We start from the raw sequence: 17735 nt of genomic DNA, 5'->3' as shown, positions 1-17735 counted from the left end.
GAGTGCCCCTTTAATGGCAGGTGTGCTTTGCACAGGCACTTCCAACTTCTGAGCTCTTTATCCCAGTTTATAAAAAGAAGTAATTAAAAGTGTGTCCAGTGGTGTGTTCACTCCACGGTGGTGGTGTGCACAGTGTTCAGTGGTTGGGTCAGTGTTGTACAAATGTGTAACAAGCAGCCAAGGCTGTCTCTGCCCACGCAGGCTTAACCTTGCCACTGAGGCGCCCGCTCAGCAGCCAGCCCCACCTCTGGGCTGGGGGATCCTGCTGAGCCCTGGCTCATCCAGCCCCTTTGGGGTGCAGGCTGATCAGAGGGGCTGCAGTGTTTGTTATGAAGCAACGCTCCACCAAGAAGCCAGTCGAATTATTGACTATTTAATTGATTCGCTAATAAACAGCAGCACTGGTACTAATTTCCAGTTAGAGCATTTTGCACACTTAGTATTCTAAAGCTCATAATTATTACTGCTAAATCTGACAAATGGCACCGCTTCTGAATGGCAGATCTGTCACCCCTCCCTCCCATCCCACTTTGTGTTAGTGTGCAAGTTCACCCCACTTTGCCCTCCCACAGCAGATCTTTTGGCCACAGACCAGGTGGGGAGTCCAACAGGTTGCCTGGGGCCTTCCTGGGGGTTCAGTCGGTTCTTTGGGGTCATGACTGTCTGTAGCTGCCCCTGCTTCTACAACAGGAAGGTTGACGCTCCTTTGTCCTCCATCTTACACCTTGTTCTCCATTTTTTCCTATTTCAGAACCCATCTCTTCCTTGCCCATGTCCCTCCCTTTCTCTGCCCAGATTTCCAGGTAACAGCCCTGTATCACCTTCTGCTCATCACTTTAAACTCTGCTGCATCCATACCCAAACCTGGTGTTTGTGCTGCATAGGAAGTTTCCTCTCTCAGCCTTACCTGACTCGGTGTCACCTCAGTGGCCTCGCAAGTCTCCACACCCCAAAGCTCCCCTACAATTATCTGGTGTGTGTTGGCTACCCTACACCAAAGACAAAAAACCCTAATGCAAATCACTTCACTTCACGTGTCCAATTAAGCAGTTTCTTAGGTGCAGTCTGCATACCAGTGCAGGAAATGAACATTTTCCACAGTTTTTAGGCTTACCCAGCATCCTTACCCTGGAGCTGCTGGCACTGCTGCCGTGGCTCCCTGCAGAGGTCCCAAGTAGCCATGGCCAGCAGTGCTCCGTCAGGACCTCCTGCTTACAGCTGTCCCTGAAGAATTTACAGCCTAAGCTGTCAGGATGGAAAAGGAGATAGAGGGGTCATGTAGTGCTGTTCTGCTGAGCAGTCACAGAGCTCCTCTAAGCTGATTTAGCTGATAGTGGGGAGGAACACTGGCAGGCACTTACCTGCCCCAGGTACCTGGCCTAGCAGGCATGTGTTTTCCCCAGCTCCCCACAGCTCTGATGGTGATAACTGCAGTACCCCGAGGGTGTTTTTCCCCTCCCAGTTTGCAGAGCTTGATGAGCAGGAGGGGTTTGTGATGAGGATTGGGCTTTCAGCTTGGTTGCTATTTGTTCGGTTGACTTAAGTCTGGCTTTCAAAAATAGGTAAGGCAGCCAGGCTTGGAGTGTCTGGTCTGTTCTCCAAACAAAACACAAGCTTGGCCACAGTGCTGTGTGTTTTGGATTAAACAGGCCTGAATTTATTTGTCAATAATTAATATTTGTGTACTGTAAAGCACCAGTGGAAGTTCGTGCTCTGAAGGTTAAGCTGTGTTCTGTTGGCATCTGGTGCTCAAGGACCTGTATCTGTAATGGCATGGATGCTGCGAGCAGGACCTGCCCTCAGCCATACTCTCCTGTTTGCTGTACTTTGTACCTTCCAAAAGCACTGTGTATTTGGAAGTTTTCCCTTCTGCTGTGTTTGGGTTTTCCCCTCTGCAAGAGGGTTCGATATCCCTGTGAATGCAGTGTGTTTGGGTTGAGGTCTGTGTGCAGACAGGCTACCCGGGTTAGGACACAGGGTGATCCATTTTCACTTTCCTCTTTGCCGTGTCTTTAGAGGAGCAGGGCCTTTGGGGAGCTTTGGCATGTCTGTAGTGTAGTTGGCTTGTTACGTGCAGCACTTGTGTCCTGGCAGCCCTGCTCACTGCTCAAATGGAGCTCCCAGAAATTGCTGCCAGTGGAACGCACTGTGGCTTTGTCAATGACAAAAATACCTAGTTCTTGAGAGGGTTACTGTGCATGCAGTATTTTCTTTTGCTTATTGGCCTGTAAAAATGGGGGGAAAAAGGTAGATTTGAAAATAAATCTATTGTTGGTTTGTGAATAAAGATGTTTTAATCCACAGGATTTGATGTATTGGTAGAGATCTGATGTTATAATACAGAATAAATGTGTTTGTAGAAAAGTACCTGAAAAAAACCTAAAAGTGATACCCTAGGTAGCGCAGCACAGTTTTAAAAATCAGCAGTAATTTTGCCTGGCAGCCTGCAGGTCTAAAATGTGAAGCATCGCACTATATTTGACTAATATAAAAAACTTTGCAACAAAGCGGTTTAAAATATTTATTTATAGAAAATATACTCAGGTACTGGAATGCAACTACACTAACGCTTAATGTATTCCTGGAAGAGTTGTGTGGCTGGTCAGCGTTTGTTTTCCAAACTCTATTTTCAGCTCTTCCAAACGTTTCCATAGGTGTTTTGGACAGCTTTTCCCTGGCGTGCTGCAGCCCAGGCTGCTGCCAGCAGATTGGGAGAGCCAGTGGAACAGAAGGGCTCAGTGCTGAACCCCCACCACGGGAAACCTGCTGCTCTTTGCCAGCAGTCCCAGAGCAGGATGCTGGGGGGGCTGTGAGCTCCTTCCCCACCTGGCACGGGTCCCTTTCCCCAGGACAGGTGCAGCTGTGTGCTTAACCTTTGTTGCCAGAGGAATTCAGCCCTTCTGCCAAATGCCTCATTCTTCCTTTCCTGGGATGATCCATCCTGTCCCCTGCTGGAACAGCCCTTCCCAGGGGCCTCAGTGACAGGGCCTCTCCTCCCGTGGCTCGGGGTGACCACACTTGTCCTCCTCAGCCACCCTGGAGCGATTTGCTTTATTTCTTCTATTTCCCATGTTTGCTGCACTGGCTTCACCCTGCCTTTTCCCTTCCTCCTGATTTCCTCAAAACTGGGAACATGTCAGGTGCATTTTTTCAACAGAATATCCCTAAGGGCAGCTCTTAAATAATCCTCTTGATGAAGAGGAAACCAGAAGGGTTGGGGTAGAGTGTCTAGAACCACCTTATCACTTGCAGCTCTGAGACCTGGCAGGAGCTGAAATCGATGTGTGTGTCACTCCGGCAGAATAAACAGCCTCGCGAGGACTTTGGCAAGCGGAGCCGGAGCCGTCTCTCCGAGGCCATGGTGTAGTTTGTTTTCTGGGACAAAGACTACTTAGACATCTGGATTGCATTGGGGATTTTAGGGGAAAGACAAATTATTAGTTTGCTGTGAATGGAGAATGACTCTGATTGCTCTGCGAGCGTGCTTTTGCCAGCTCACTGCTGCACGGGCTGAATTCACGTTCTTGTGCTTCAGGAAGAGAAACAGCAACTGTGGAGGCTGTGGGCCGTGTCCTGGGAACGGGGGGCTGAGCAGACCTTTCCTGACCTTCTGGTGTGCTGAGAAAACATGCTTATTTTATGGGCAGTTAATTTATAGAAAGTTTCTGTTTAAATTTCCTCCAAGGACCGTAAAACCGGAGGACAGCTGCACGCATTAGCCGACTAATCAAACACTGCTCACCCCTGGCTTGCCCTCCCCTTCTCACCACCACCACTAACTTTGGGCTCCTTCATGCAAGTGAGTGTGGCAGCTTTGGGAAGTATATTCAAAAACTTTGTGCAGAGGAGTGGCTGGTGCTCCCAGGGTTTGGGATGTCCTTTCCGAGCCAGAGCTATCAGGACTGGCTCTTCCCCAGGAGCATCCAGGGTCAGTCACATTTTGTATCACACTCTCCGTGATTCATAAAGGATCTGCTGTGCTCTCTTGCCCTAAGGAGTGGTGCTGCCTGCCATGGAAATATCCACCCTGGGCTGAAATAAAAACTTTGTTCATATTTTGCTCCTCTTCCAGGCGTGGGGAAAGCTGCAATTGTTTCCTGCTGCCTCCTCCCTCCTTCCCCAAAGACTGCAAATAAGTAAAACCTCACAGATTCGTTTGCAGTTGTGTCCAAGTTCATCTTTTGGTGAAAGGAAATCACTTTAGATGGGTGCTGGGACACCTGAGCTCTAGAAATGCGACTTTGCCTTGGCTCCCTGCCGCAACGAGCCTGATACGATTTCAGTGTGGGTATGTGCTCTAATAAACTTGATCCTAATAGCTAATTTTGATCTAGTTCGACAGAGAGGTTGGGAACTTAGACACTGAATCTCTTAAGAGCTCCTCAGAGCTGCTTTTTCCTATTTGGACAACAAGCAGGCTCACGTTCCACCCTCTGCTATTATTGTACCGGTTTATTTTCCATCACCTTCTCACCATGTTAAAACTAATGATGAAAAGGCGAAACTCCTAGCCCATGTGCAGGACTGAAAACCAGAAGTAGAACTCCTGCTCCTGCCCTCCCAGCAGTTTCTGCTGCTGCTCCTAACAGCTGTGCTGCTCTCCCTGCTGCCTGTGCTCAGCTGCAGGGAAGGCAGCAGAGCCGTCTCTGTTTTGGAGGAGTTGGTGTGTTTTCACCCTTATCTCCTTTGTGTTCTAGGGAGTGGTTGACCAGTGCAGAAAATTACTTTGGCTTCGTGGTTGGAGGCTCTGGAGACTTTTTTGGAGCCCCCTGCTTTATCTGCCAGGAATTGAATAGTATGATGGCAGGAAAGAGCAAAGGTGAGCACGTAACACTCATTACAAGTTTCTGAACCTGCAAGGGCTCCAGCAATAAACCCCTTCAGCAGATTACTCCATGTGATGCAAGAAAACCGGCCCGATATCTCTTCATTTTGTTTAAGCTGGGGCCTGTTTCCCTTCCTTTAAATCTCCTCTGCAGCAGTTGGGGGAAAAATGCTGCAGAAAGAAATGCCAGGAATGTGAACAGCAGGTGGGGACTGGCAGATGTACTTATCAATCACGACAGGCTGACGAGTGGTTTATTCCTCTAAAGAGCTACTGTTTGCCTCCAGCTTGGTTTACTCCTGTCCTCTCCAACCCCCTCCAGCCTCTGCCGAGGTTCAGGTTAAGAGCAGGGTAGATTTCCCAGTTTTCTGGGGCATGTCATGCTTGGTGCAGGACTCCCTGCTCCAGGAAGAAGGGGAGGGCAGGGGCAGACCCGGTAAATCACACTGGAAGGGTTGCAGCAGCACACCTCATCAATAACGTGCCACATCTCAGGGATGGGATTTGGGAAGTCTTGCTTGCTTCCGTGGTGCCCAAGCAGAAGACAGACTCGATTAGTTAATTGAATTTTCTGCACTGTTGCTTTTCAAAACATGACTTCATATCTCAGAGGAGTCTGGAGTTATTTCAGTGGAAAAACCCTATTTTAAGGAGGTGGTGTTTTGAGGAGATCACTTGCATTTTTGAGTGAGGAGCCTGACACTCTGGGTTGCAGTTCTGGACCTGTGAAAAGGGGAGCAGGATCCTCTGGTCTTCGGGGGTTCAGAGAGATCGAGCCATAGTTTGGTGTGGCTGCTCCTGATTTTTTGAGCTCCTTTCACTTCATATGGAAATGCCTCTTTGTAGCAGGGCAACCCGATTTACATGAAGTAACAGGCTGAATGGCGAAAAGCCTTTATCTGTTGATCTCTAAGCAGCTTTCCCGGGAGTGTTGGCAGTGTATGTTACAAGCAGAGCAAACCTGCCGTCACAAACGACATTATGGATACTTCTCCCTCCCAGCTTTCGGTCTGGCTGCTGTGCTTGTGTCAGAATTCCTGTGTTATCCCGGTGCTTCGGATGCACTGCATTTCTGTGCACTGGTCCTTGCAAAGCCCAGGATAAGCCATAGGGTTGCAGGTGATGTCATTAGACCTCTCCTTCAGTGGCTTGCAGGTATTTTGCCTGGCTACTTCAGGCGGTGTGGATCTTGCTGTTGTCTGCAGTGCTCCGGGCACCCAGCTCCAGTTCGCAGTGATTTGCCTTTGTAGGGACGTTACTGATGTAGAGAGTTATCTTTAAGAAAAATGAAGGCACATCTGCCCCAAGCCTTCTTATCAGTTTTTCTTCAGATTGTTGCTTGGTTTTATGAAAGAGCAGTGGAAGAAAGAAATAGCTTTCCCAAGGAATAAGCACAGTGAGAATAAGGGAGCAAACACAGAATAAAGATCTCAGAAACATTCCTTTTTCCAGCAGCAAAATGCCCTTTTCAAACTCTGCTCACAGGGCACCACCTTGGCTAAAGGGAGCTTGCGTTGGGAAGCTCTGCTTTCAGTTTAGCAGCAGTTGAAGCAACAATTCTGGTCACAGTGCTACCCCTGACTGGATCCTGCCTGGAGCACCCTACTGTGGACTGTGGCACCCGGGCTGCCCCCGCTGCCCTGCCCGGCTCCAGGGAAGCGGGGCAGTGCTGGCGGTGTTCCCGGGGAGCTGCCCCGACGGGAGGCACCGGCGGGGGCTGTGCTGTAACCGGGGAGCGGCACGTCCACATCCACCGGCCCCGCAGCGCATTCCCGAGGAGCTGCCTCCCACTCGCAGCCCTTCGGCCAGGGCTCCCTCGGGCAGGATTTTCCCAAATCGGCTCGCATTTGGAGTGCAGCCAGGCTCACGCCCTGGGTGTGGGGTGGGCTGCTGTAGCTGCAGTTTTGGGGACACTTTTGCCTCTGCAGGGCAGTGTGCAGCAGCGGTGTCTGGGTGACACCAGTCACACTACCTGCCACAGAGACTGGAGTCGAATTTAACTCTTGAACTTAACTGCTTGCACTGGAATTTCCCATGCTGAATTTCCATCCTGTGTCCCTGCCTCAGGCTTTGTTTCAGCTTTTCAGCAGAAGCAGTTCAGCCATTTCCAAGAGTTAAAAGATGCTTTTAAAAAAAGTTTTATTTTGTCAGTATTTAAAAACCAAACAGCCCCTAACTGCTTGCATTGAGGGTGATACAAAGGCTGCATGGAAGGTTGGCAGCCCCGGGCTCTGATTGCAATGGATGTGCTATCTCCCCTACCAGCAAAATGCCCTGTATCTTGCGGATCTTATCAGGTTACCGGGGTCTGCAAGGCTCCCAGTTCGACAGTGATATGTAGACTGGTTTTCACAGATCCTATCTATCCAGGACCTCCTCCAGCCTGGGGCCAGAGGGGCTGAATCCAGAGTGGGAGGGAGGTGCTGCCTCTCCCAGTATCCCAGTGCTGGGAGCAGGATCCAGTCTCTCCTGGGCTGCTTGCTGACAGTCATGGTTGGGTGATGGGCTCACCTGTCTCAAAGTAGAGGTGGAGAAAAGCAGTAAACTGTGGTGCTTGCTGGGACCAGCTCATGGACAACCTTAATTCTCAGGTATTCTGACTTTTTAACTCATTATTTGCAGCCTTGAGGTTTTAGGTGTTGCCTTTGTTACCTACAGCAGCATCATACTCTGTTGGCAGAGGGGTTTAGGCTCAATCTACTGCAGTGAGCAAAGCTCCTGGCTCACATAAGGTCCTGAGGAATAAGTGAGAAGCAGTCTGGCTGCTGCTGCCTGCAGTAGGAGGCATCATCATTACCTTGGAAAGAGTTTTTTGATTGTGTGGAAGGTGTTTCAGATCTGTAACCTGGATTTCTTTGCTCTAAACGGTTTACTGTGGTGATGCTGTGGTGTGGACAGTGTGGTCCCTGATCAGAGAGCTGCCAAGTGAGTGCTTGGTGACTGTAACTAATAAGCCAGGTTATTTTTGGCATAGCAACTCTGCTTTATAAGGGGTGGACTGAGCTGCTAAAACCACATTTCCCCCTACAACCCCTTATGAAGCTCAGAAGAGGCCAATCCAGCGTTGCACTTCAGATGTGGGCTGTTGTAGAGATCCTGGCTGTGGTGTAATTAGGTTTTTATTTTTGACCTTTAAGCCCAGCCCCCACCCCCCAGGTGAGGGAAAGGGGATTGTGACCAGGCTTTGTAGGGGGCTCTGCTGAATTGTTTGTAAGTTCCCTGCCTACATCTGGACCATTCTGCATCCTCCAAATGCTGGACGAGGTACAACAAGGTCCTGCAGGACTGACCTGATCTCATTCTTTGAACCAACAATTTGTTAACGACAGTAAGCCCAGGAAATACTGTATAACCATTGAAGTTAAGATAAGCAAGCAAAGCTTTGGTGCATGTCCTTGGATACCTAATTGCTGCGCTTGCCACCTGGGGATTGCAATTGCTCTGGAACCTGAATGGGATGTACTGTGATAAGCAGTTTTATTGTTTCTCCACATCTGCAGCAGCTCTGTAAGCAAAGGCAGGCTTGAACACACCTTTAGAGCTCCACAGCCTCCCTGCAACTCAAACACTGCCTTTTTTCCTCTGGAGCTTGTGCATCTCTGCATAGAGCCCATATGCTCTTGCTAAACTGTTTGTGTTCTCCTGTGCTGTTTGGTAGCAGTGAGCCCTCAGGTTTTCCTGGGATTTTTTCAGACTTACTGGGATATGTGCAGCCATAGGAATGTGAGTGAGAACAGCAAGGATAGTCCAGTGGGTGCTAAGTAACAGGATGCCCTCTTAAACTAATTACTGGGTTTTGGACATGGCATTAGCGATGAAGGTCAGGCGAGTGCTGAGCCGACATCAAAGTGAGAGTGACTTGGTGAGGGGTGGATTCAGAAGTGATTAAGGACAGATGCATTTGTCTGCTGTTACACAGCTTTGGGAGTGCTCAGGACTGTTGTGGGTGGCTGTTGGTTGGGAAGTGGGGCTGTTGTCATTTCTTTCCCGAGGTCATCAGCACAGACTGTGCCTGGGCTCTGCTCTCTTCTCTTGGGTGCCCCAAGGCAGAGAGGGTGGTTCTGTGGGAGCAGAGCTCCAAGTAGTGGGAAAAGGGTGTCGAGGCACTGCTGTTACAAAGGGTTACACAGTCAGAGTATGTCTAACTTGGCTAAGACGTGAAGGGGAGAGTGGTTTTTGAGTGTCCAAATACAGTGAGTGAGAAAAGGTGTTGCTTGGCTCAGAGAGGATCAAACTATTACATACCCAGTTGAGTGCTGGTTTAATTTTCCTTGTTGCCTCAGAATGGCATCTGACCCTGTTTTCCTGGGCCATATGCTGGAGCTCTGATGACTTTGCCCCCATTCTTTGGATTTTTGCAAAAGGAGTCATCCCATGCTCCACAGTGTTTCTTTGCACTGGGAAAGAAGTCAGTACAGGGTCTGTCCCATCTTATTTTATTTTTTGATAACTTAAATTCATATTTTAATCTTCCCACTTCAGTTGCCACAGCTGCTGTCATGCTGCGTGTCAGTGTGCAGCTGTGAGTCTGTGCTGCTGTCCCTTCACAGCCATCCAGATTGTCACCTAGGAAGGTGTGGGACAGAGCCAGCGGGCTGGGCAAGCAGCTTTGGTCTCCTGTGGAAAGATTGCATTGCAAGTCAAAATAGAGGGATGCAGCCTGTGCTCACACTATTTGAAATACACTGTAATTTAGAGGTTTTTTCCTTGTAAACATTCAGATGTTGTTTTCAAATATCTGATCTGTACAAGATGGAGGAGGGAAAAATTACTGCTGTGGCTAAACCTCAGGGCCATTTTTTGAGGGCTGATACCAGATACCACGCCAGCCAGTTAACAGTTGCAAATGTGTTACCTACACAGGCTCTGTGGCTGCTTACAGAAGGAAAACAAGTTTTCCTTGCCTTGTCCTTTCAATCTCTCTGCCTCCTCCTTCTCCTGTGAATGTTCTTTACCCAGTTTATCTTTGGGACCCAGTTTTGCATCATGTTTTGTCTGATTTCTGACCAGGACAGTTTGATCCTATTTTTAAGTCCTTTGGACTTTTTTGTCTGTGGAATTTGGGATCAGGGAATGGCAGGATGTTTATTTTGGAATTGCTGCAGGAGGATTGCTCAGAGCAACCCTTGGAACTGCTTTGTGTGAGAGAGGAGCAGGTTACCCTGCACAGTATTTAGTTAACCTGGCTTTGTGCTGTCAGAGTTGTTTCTCTGGCCCTTCTTGCCCAGATCTTGAATGCACGATTCCTGGTTTAAATAATGAGCTTGAGCTATGGCTGAATGTATCCTGATATCTGTATGGATGGGGCAGAATGTTTGTGTTTTTTAAAAAGCCCAAATCTCACTGATACTCACTGCAGTGAAGTAGTCTGGTCTCGCCTTGAAATAATTGAACTTGTCTCTTGATTTCTCAGTTCCAGAGCAGGGTTGGGAGAAAAGCTGGAGCTGTCTCTGCACCAGTGGACCTGTGATGAGCAGCTCGTCTTCCCTGCTCCTGGCTGGAGCCATTGAGGCCATGGTCAAAACCAGATGAGAGTTATTTTATAATTACACAGTGCAATTAAACAACATAATTTAGTTCAAACATGATACAGTGAAATTAATGCAGCAGGAATGCGATGCAGGCTGTGTTAGAGTCTGGTCTTTTGAGGTGTTCATCTTTGCTTTGTAATTTAAATCAGTCTTCCTGCAGCAGAGCATCGGGGAAGGAGATGGACCTGTGAAGCTGTGCACTGTCCTTCTGCCTTGGTGAGCTTGTGCTCTTGGAGATCTCTTGCTTTTGGACTTGCCCTTTGATGGAAAGGGTGGCCAGCTTGGGCCAGAAGTGACTGTGAGGAGCAGAGAGTGTCATTGGAGCAGTCCATCCCTTCAGTCCTGGTCTCCAGGAAAAGAAGGCATCTTTAAAATTTGCACCCACAGGAAGAGGTTATTCATTTGATGGCTTTTAGTGACTCCCGAATTTCTGCTGGTTTAAAAGAGGGGGTTGCCCAGCTGGAAGCTGCTGATCTTTAGGGACTTAATTCTTCCTCCAGAAGCTTTCTCTGCCTCTGTGGCATGGGAGCAATGCTGCTTCATTTTGCAGCTTTCCCATTTTATGGTTGATGGTTAAAGTTGGAACGTTTCTATCTCCTTCTGCCAAGAAGCATTTAGAACAGTTTTCATGAGAAACATTAAAAGTTGGAGGTCCAGCTGATGCCCTGGCTGCTCACATTAGTCACTGGGGGTTAAATATATTTAAATTAAGACCTGTAGCAGTCTTGCAAGCTGAGTAATAAATTAGGGCTGAGAAACTCCATGAAGTTGAATCTAAATGCCTTGGCTTGGAGTAACAGGGTGGGGTAGTAAAGCTGATGGAATGGTGGGATGTTTCTAAACAGAATGTTCCTGCCCTTAGTTACGCTGCCACAAAGAACATAAATACTGCTGCATCGCAGCTGAAGTGCTGAAAATGGCTTTTTGTTGGTGCTGCTTTCCTTGGTTCCTGTCTCCGCTTAATGTCAGCTGTTGGTAGCAGCAGCAGGTAGGGGAGAGATCCAAAGCTTTGCCTCCATTCCTCTGCTTAGTGCCTCAGTCCTGGCACTGTGACACCAACCTGTAGGAAATTATAGTGTTTGAGCACTTTCAAGGACCTGCTAGAAATATTTCATTATCTGAGGAATTTTGTGGAATACCCAGAAGGTGATTATAAACCCTTGGAATGTGGCCGTGTCTCCACAGAGCACTTCAGCCAAGCAGCATTTTGAGGTGACTGAAACCTCCACCGACTCTTTCTTCTTTTCAGATTTGGGGTTGGTGCCTGCAGCCCTCAGGCTGTGTGTTCTGGCACTGGAGGATCCCCTGCCCAAGCTGCCCACGCTTGGGTGCTCCTGCTTCAGTAGCATTAACAAAGCCAGTGCTTGCCTGGTGGCCGCAGTGCCAGCGTGTCCTAGGGAGCCCCAAAAGCTGTTCTAGTGATGAAAAAAATGTGTCAAAGCACAGGCAAGGATTCTGTCATGAGCCTTCTAACTCAAGTGTAAGGGAGAGCTGCAATCTCAGGAGGATTTCCTTAGAACAGGATTTGAAAGTTTGATCAAGTTTCCTAAGAAGGTGATTTGCAGAGCTGTCCTGTCTGTCAGTGTCTTTCATGTCTTGCACCCCTCTGTTAGCTTCTGCTTGCTAATTTGGCAGAAGGGCTTTTGTACCTTGTTTATTTAAATTTAATAAATGAAAAATAGCCAACTGGTAGGTGGAAGAGTTTTGGCTAAAAAGACACTGAAGCTCACCTCCCTCCTCTGTGTGACCCATTCAACGTGTACTGTACTCCCAAACTGCAGATTTCCTGCCTTGCTGGACTTAGGGGTTTATCCCTCAGGGTCTTTCTCTTTTTGTAAGGACTCTTGAGTACTTGTCAAGACAGAATGTCCGGTGGAAGCTTCCTCTCCAATTAGGATATTCGTTGTTTCTCTCCGTGTGGATTCTCTGAAGCCTCATGAGGGGTTTTGTTCAGCCTTTAATTCAATTAAGAAATCAAGCAAGAGATGTAAATCTTTTTAGTCTCATTGGTTTCAGGGCTCATGACTACAGCAGTAAAGAACATCTCCTGCACAGCACAGCTGAGCAGCTTAAGGGAGGGAGGGTTTTTCCAGGCTGAGATTTCAAATGCTGCAGGAAATTTGTGGATGATTTTGTCGCTTTGGAGCAAGGGGCAGAGGAAAGGCTGCAGTCACCTCTCAGTGATGGTGGCTTGGTTTAAACCTGTTTCAGAGCCAGCAGAAACCTCCTCTTTGATAGAAACCCACTTTCCATCTTGGTGACTTCTATCAAAGGTCATTAACAGGTGTGAATTAGGCTGGGAACAGCTGGTGGATGGTGAGTGATACCAGGGGACAGGACACACAGTGGTGACTGTCACTCTAGCTGCTCCTGCACATGTCCTTTGGCACTTGCTGGGGAGCAACCTGCCTGCTCAGGAACACAAGGTCGGACTGATACCTTGTAGTCCTCACATTTAAAAAGTGCCATCTTGTGTTTTACCTCTTTCTTGCCATGTCTCCAGGTGCCTCAGCTGCCAGCCCAGTGTCCTCTGCTTCTGTTGCCAAGGTCTTCATTGCAGAATGAGTGACAAGTTCAGCATGATACAAAACTTTCCTTATTAAAGAGAAAGTTGGAGTCAAAACTCCCTGTTGTATCTTGGTGCCTTGAGTTCTGGTTTTTATTAAACCTTGGGAACTTAAAGAACATTTGTATGTGTCTTTGTGTGCACATATGTGCATATATGCCTAGATATATATATATACACATCTGTTGTGTTTATCTTCAAAATATGCATTTTTATGGAAAGAGATCTTAGTCCCATTTTTTTTTCTGTAAACTTTCCTAGTTTAATTTCCTGTGGATTTTACTACTACCTTTGGCTTACGTTCCCTTAAACACAGAATTAAATACTAGGATTTTTACACACTGTCGCTCTGTTTTCAGACAAAACCAGGACTTATAAGCAGAGTTTTTAGGGACTTGCTCTGGCTGGCTGTGCATTGGAAACACAAGTGAAGCCAAAGCCACATTACAGGACATGCCCTGAGGCAAGCAGACCCTTGCTCTGCCCTGCTGCAGCTGTATATTTAGCCTATATGCCCTTTCCAGTAACAGCCAGGAGAAGATGCCTGGAGAGGAATGCAAGTCATCATTTCCCTGAATGCCATCCCCGGGATCAAGTGCTGCTTGAGCCAGAAAAGCTGCCTTGGTAACTCTGCCTTCTATAAAATTTTCTGCCCCACCCCTTTTTTTTTTTAAACCGATGTGAAGTTTAAGCGTTCTTGTTCAAACCCCACGGGATCCTTATGAAAACCCATTTTGTTTGAGTTAGTTTGGCTTCTGGTCCTTTTATTAGAGGAGAGTGGGGGTTCATTTCCCATCTCCCTAGTGCCCCAGTGCATCCCACTTTGTTCTCTTCCAGCTTCTTTCAGGAAGGATCCATTTTATACCCTTGATTCCCATCACTTTTCTCTGCCAGCCTTCCCTTGAGATGGGCCCGGCTCACAGGATGCAGGAGGTGTGGGGTGGCATTGTTGAAGCTGTCCCTCTGTTTTGGCTTGTTGCTGGATGTTTATATCCTAATTTTTCCTGGCTGCTGGCAGCAAGCAAATGGCAGTTCTACCTGGCTGCGATATTTGTAATTACAGAGAAAAAAAGATCTCTGAGGCCTTCTAAATACTTGGGAAGATAATATCTGAGTTTTCTTTCAACTGACTGCACTTGAAGATATCATCTGAGTTGGCTGTCTGGGAATAACAAAGTGGAGGAAGGGATTGATTGTGGTTGCTGAAACTTTCATCAAAGAGTCAAGAGTGTTGCCTAGCCAAAATCTGCAGCTGCCGGTCATTGCTGCGGGTCAGGCAGAGCAGACATGGCTCGAGCACAGGGCAAGTAGCTCACAGAGCCTGTGAGGGGCCAGTGCAGCAGGGTGGGTGAGCAGGGGGACATCCACATGGTCTTGCAACAGGTCTGTCAGGTCAGTGTTGGAGGTGCATAGTCAAGAGGCACTTGTGGGTACCATACTCATCCTTCCTCAGGGCTGCAGGAGGCTGGGGAAGCTGCTGCCTCCAGAACAAGTCTTGCCACAGCATCTTGCAGAGGAAATGTGCTCTGCAGGGAAGAAAAAACATGCTCCAGCTGCCAGAAGGGATCTGGTGTCCTTCGTGCTTCTGCTGCTGCTCTGCAGTGCTCCTTGCACTTACCTCAGCAGGGCTGCCCTGACTGGGGGTTTTTGGGACTGCCAGGCTGCTTCCTTCCCTGCACAGCACTTGCTGAGGTGCTTACCAGAGCATATCCTCAGTGCTTACCTCTTCCAGGAAAAGAAGTTTTTCTGGGAATGGAGTCCCCAGTTGGGGAGGACAGTGTAATAACCCAGCTTCTGGGCAGATGCAATACAGGGGCGAGGAGGAAAACCAGGCTCTTTGCATCTTTTCTCACTTTCACAGAGTGGTAATGAAGGTAGCAGAAGTCTTCCTGTCAGCTACAGGAAAGTATCTCAGTGCTTGCCCTAGCAGAATAAAAACTGCTGCAAGGTGTTGATGGCGGTGACCACTTCCTGCACAAGCGTCACCAAACTGCCTGTGGCCTCTGGGACTTGAAAGCAACAAGTTGCTGACAGTTTGCAGCCGAGTTCCCCGTCAGCAGGAGGGTGCTGCTTGTTTCCCTGCCCAGCACACTCTATTAGCACTGCTGTTTCAGGTTTGTTTGAGTTTGTTTTTTTGCCCTAGATTGTTCTTTGGCGTCAGGGTTTCCTGTTACTGACACCAGATGTGCTGGAGACAAGAAGCACAGAAATACAAGAAGGGACAAGGATGAAAAAAGCAGCTCTTTTTGTGCACGTGTCCTTTGGGCTGGGTGTCACTTCTGGGCACCGTCACCACATTTAATGTGACAGTACACGGTGGGCACACCATGTTGAAAGGAAGTTTTGGGTGAAGAATTGAGTACAGCTTGGTTGGTACATCCTGAGCTGGCGGTGTCTGGGGTGAGCAGCTCTTGATGGCTGTGGAGGGGAGAGAGTGGAAGGGGCTCCAGGGCCCTCAGGAGCACTGATCTGGGGCTCCCCAGGCAGGCAGGTCTCTCAGGGTCTCATCTCTGATCATGAGCTCCTGCTGCTTTGGTTTTGGTGCACGTGTGGCTCTGAGCAGGCAGCTGTGAGTGCAGCATTAAGCCAGAAACTGCACGAGTATGTCCTCCAGTCTCCGTGTAAGGCCACCATCTGTAGAGAATCCTGGTTAGTGTTGTGCAGGACAGGATCCTGTCACTCCAAGCAATGTGGAGTGAGGAGCTATGTCTTATGTCTGATGGTGAATCTTCTGTGCTCTTCCTTGCCTGTTCTCTCATGGCAGATGCCTGCCCTGAGCCTGTGTGTGACCAGTGTGTCTCTGCGTGGTTGTTCTTCTGTACATCCCTGTCTCTAACTCATCCCGTGTGCAGCAGCATCTGGAGCTTGGGTCATCTGTGAATGCACATGGCAGAAGCCATTGAGGTTGGAAATAACCCCCAGAGGCGTTTGCTGCACTTCCCATAGCCTTTAACACAGTCTGTTGGAAGGGCTGCTGCCTTTGTTTCAGGGTATGTCCGGAGCAGGGCAGGCACAGAAGCAGACTGTTTCCTAAATTTCATGCTCCAGGGTGTACTTTGTACATACTACATGCCAGCTTTGCAGGCTAGGACGCTTTTGGGCTTGAAGATATGTTAGTTCATAACTTGGTGATGGGCTGCTGTGCCCAGACACACTGCCCTTGAGCTGTTTGTCCCTTGTGCCCCCCTTCCTGGGCTCCTCCAGCGCGGCGCAGACGCGCACGGAGCGCCAGCTGCCTGTGCCCGGGCCGCGCCGCCAGGCTGGCACCGGGGCTGCTGCTGTCGTGTTTGGAGCGGGCAGCACGGCCGGCAGAGAGCCATCTTTGTGTGCCTGGCCAGGGACGCCGCGTTTCATCATTCCTGCTGCTCGCTGCCACGACTCGCAGGCGGGCGGTCGCTGACGGGACTTGCCCGGAGATCCTCCTGTGGGAACACGCACGGGAGATCTTTGCAGAGACAACAGCTCTGCTCTGCAAAGTTGCACCAAGTCTTTTTGTCTGAGTTTGCTTGCTTAAAGACAGGCCACTTGTTTAATGCTTTCTTTAACGAGGATATTGGTAAATAAGCAATCAGGTAAGTGGGATTCCTCCTAACTCCTAAATACCTTCTTAAGCAGAGTCAGGAATTGCGTGGTAGTTACTTGAGGTTTCTGCATGCTCGGCTCAGCGGCATTAATATGCTGCTGGTGATTAATTACCGCAGCCCAGTGATGTGATTGTGTGCTTGAGCAATTGGATTAGATGCAGCTGGACAGAGACTTCACTTTCACTGGTTCTTGCTGAAGTGGTGTCGTAATTGGCCACAGAGGAAGAGTCATTTCTAGGACAGCCACCCTCCTCTGGCTGGGATACATCCCCTGGCCCCACACTCCTGGGTCTGTGATGGGAAGAAGGAATGATATCTGGGAAAATGCATGGCTGGGAAATGCTACTTTGTCCTGCTCTCAGTCCTTCCTTTCAGTCCCACCTTCTGCCTGCACTGTTCAGTGTTCCTGGATAGCAAAGGTACAGCATGTCCCTACTGTCCCCGTGTCAGCGGGTCTCATGGCTGCATGGAGAAGGAGAATATTCCAGCACTGCCTTGACAAGTCAGCATCTTATCAAATGCAGCACCACAACTTCACCAAGCAGGCCCAGTTCCGTGGCTCTGCAAGAGGGTTTGGCACTGGAGATCAGGAATCAACCTTGGCACATGCAGTGAGTGCTAGGACTGAAGCAGATGTTGATACTGACTTTGATGTTTCATCCAACACTCTGAAGGCTTGAACCTGAGACCAAAAGAGCTCTCACCAAAGCAGGAGAATAAAGAGTAAGTCTGTTCTTTCAGAAGATCAGACAGAAGGAAACATCCTGAAATTCAGGAGTAACCTGAACCTTTGTGTTTGTTCTGCGAAGCTGGGCAGTGCAGATCCTCCAGGAGGAGCACAGTGCCATGTAGAGAAGCTGGGGTGGTTTAGCCTTCCCTCATAACTGGGAAGTGCTGTCTCAGTCAGTCAGCCCTATGGCCTGATGCTTCTCAGAGATCAGCAGGAAACCGCCTGCAGAATTCCATCTGTGTTTGGTTTTTGGCCCTGTTTTGAGCTTGTGGGGAACTGTGTGAAGCATTGAAGGTTTTGCTCCTGGAGAGCTCCAGTTCTGTGCCACTCACTGGTCATGGACAATGACCCAATGACTTTTTCCAAATGCAGCTGGGGTGATTTCTCAGTTGAGTCAGGGTTGTGCCCATGGTAGTGCCATGTGAGGTGGTGTGGGCTCTCAAACCAGAGGCACTAGGCAGGTCCCCATCACTGTTCCAGCCTTGCTGCAGGTAACATT

General features: G+C 48.8%; 1 protein-coding gene across 3 annotated transcripts in view; it reads left to right on the top strand.

Annotated features, from left to right (window-relative positions):
* Nucleotides 1-17735, top strand: part of DAG1 (dystroglycan 1) — a 49476-nt gene that overhangs the window by 12635 nt on the left and 19106 nt on the right. The window contains exon 2 of one of the 3 annotated variants that reach the window (XM_063411157.1): nt 4698-4819. The exons of the other annotated variants lie outside the window; for them this stretch is intronic. The gene's annotated coding sequence lies outside the window, so the exon portion shown is untranslated. The remainder of the gene's footprint in view (nt 1-4697; nt 4820-17735) is intronic. 3 annotated transcript variants of the gene reach the window in all.

The sequence above is a fragment of the Prinia subflava genome, chromosome 14, assembly GCF_021018805.1.
Source record: "Prinia subflava isolate CZ2003 ecotype Zambia chromosome 14, Cam_Psub_1.2, whole genome shotgun sequence".
Taxonomy (NCBI): Eukaryota; Metazoa; Chordata; class Aves; order Passeriformes; family Cisticolidae; genus Prinia; species Prinia subflava.
The sequence above is the reverse complement of the archived record's forward strand: the minus strand, read 5'-3'. Positions and strand labels throughout refer to the sequence as shown.